We start from the raw sequence: 2,323 nt of genomic DNA, 5'->3' as shown, positions 1-2,323 counted from the left end.
TTCGTCTCTAACAGATGCTGTTCTCCATGATGTCATCTATCATCCAGATATGTTTGTTGTAAAGATGCTATAAAATATTGTTTAAAAAAACGTCTGATATTCCTACAGGAGGTGGTACTGCACAAAACTACCAGAAAAGTTCCAATGACATGTCCGAAAACCAACACCTGATGAGTTATGGGCCGACCCATCCTCATATTCCCGTCTGTTTGTTATGTGGAAGCAGTGCTGCATGTGGTTACCCAATATCCTGACACATCCTTCAGCCCTTCTTTCCAGTGATCTAATGGTCTTCAACTAGAAAACCACTAGACTAATTGTCTCTGTGAGGACACCTGGCTCCATTTGGATTGTTTCAAATGTACTGGTCACAGTCTACTGTGACGTCTTTACATTTTCGATATGTTGAACATAACGCCAAAGCTGTAAAATTTCCCCGCAGCCAAAAACATAACAGAAAGTTCAAAGAAGGGCAGCACGTTTTGTATTATCGAGAAATAGGGGAGACAGCATCACAGACATGGTATGGGATTTGGGGTGGTCATCATTAAAACAGTTCCTCACGAAATTTCAATAACCAACTTTATGGGCTCTGAGCACCATGGGACTTAACTTCTGAGGTCATCAGTCCCCTAGAACTTAGAACTACTTAAACCTAACTAACCTAAGGACATCACACACATCCATACCCGAGGCAAGATTCGAACCTGCGACTGTAGCGGTTGCGAGGTTCCAGACTGTAGCGCCTAGAACCGCTCGACCACTCCGGTCAATAACCAACTTTCTCCTCCGAATGTCAAAATATTTTTTGACGCCAGGCTACATAGAGAGAAACCATTATCACAATAAAACAAAAAAAATCAGAGAAAGATATGAGTGTCCATTTTTCCTGCGCTGTCTCTTGTGAATCCTGCCTCACTTGTAAATAAAATGCTCGCTGTGAACTATGACTCTTCAGTGATCTGTTGTAGAAGCCACTGGCAGAATTGTAAGCGAGCATCATGGTATGCTGGCCAGAGAACTCACACGCATTGCAGACGACCATTCAGCCATGTGCAATGAACTGCAACAGTGAGATGGCCTACACCATCGAATAGTACACTTTACTGGTCTGAAGTAAGGTACCATATCTCAACAGATATTGGTTCTCATATAATTGTGTCAACGGCCTTTCCGCAGTGATGACACCTGTTCCCGTCAGATCACCGAAGTTAAGCGCTGTCGGGCTGGGTTAGCACTTGGATGGGTGACCATCCGGTCTGCAGAGCGCTGTTGGCCAGCGGGGTGCCCTCAGCCTTGTGAGGCAAACTGAGGAGCTACCTGATTCATAAGTAAACTGACATACGGCGGGGACAGCGCTGTGCCATTTGTCCCTCCATATCCGCATCAAGTGATGCCTGTGGGCTGGGGATGACATGGAGGCCGGTCGTTACTGTTGGGCTTTCCAAGGCCTGCTCGGAGGGAGTATGTTTCCTCTAGCTTTGATCTACAGTGACACTTTTTTAAACACCCTACGTATATACGGTATGCAAAACTTCTATGTCGAAAACGATAGGTATGATGCCAGCGACAGATATATTTCGTTACACAATCGTATTTCAGAAATGCGTATTCCGATACAGAGTACCTTTCAGGTTACTGGGTGAGATTGAAAATAAAACATTGTTACATATGTTTCATATCTTTATTGTCCTGAACAATGTTACATGAAATGTTTAAAACGAGCACCATTATAGACCTAGTAGGGCAACCCTTGGTTGGAAATGTGTGGCGTGTTCTGTACGTGTGTGGGTGCTTTACGAATTCTTGCAATTAATTCTTCTCCTAAGTTCACAAGGGTAGACTACGCTTCAGCTTCCATGTAGCCTCAGTGAAGGAAGGCTAATGATGTGAGGCCCACATATGTTGGATACCCTTTTACAGGACCCATCAGCAGATCTCTCTTTGTGTAGAGTTCTGTGCTACGTATTGCGACTGTCAAGCAGGCAGGACAGCGCTACACGCTGTTTACTAACTCAGTGCCGAAGTCGGAATGTCTCAACACGGCATATCTAAAATCAAATTTGCGGTAACAATGTTGCACCACGACTTCTGTGGGAGACGATAAACTATTCTTCGTAGGTTCAGCACAGCGACATCATGGAGAGAGAAGCACCAGTGATCCTCTTAACTAGGCACTGTGGAACAGTGGAGTGTACTCAGGACGCGATAACGCACTTATCATACACAGGTATTGCAGAAGGCGCCAGCCAGCACCTCTGAAAGCCGAGGTTGTGGCATCTTACAGCATGAGCCAGCATCTTTTGAAGGAGCTGACCGAAGA

General features: G+C 45.0%; 1 pseudogene; it reads left to right on the top strand.

Moving 5' to 3' along the window:
• Nucleotides 1-1,160: 1,160 nt before the first annotated feature.
• Nucleotides 1,161-1,278, top strand: LOC124623467 (annotated as a pseudogene).
• The last annotated feature ends 1,045 nt before the right edge of the window (nt 1,279-2,323 follow it).

The sequence above is a fragment of the Schistocerca americana genome, chromosome 7 (assembly GCF_021461395.2).
Source record: "Schistocerca americana isolate TAMUIC-IGC-003095 chromosome 7, iqSchAmer2.1, whole genome shotgun sequence".
NCBI lineage: Eukaryota > Metazoa > Arthropoda > Insecta > Orthoptera > Acrididae > Schistocerca > Schistocerca americana.
Note: the sequence above shows the minus strand (reverse complement) of the source record. Positions and strands in the feature narration are given on the sequence as shown.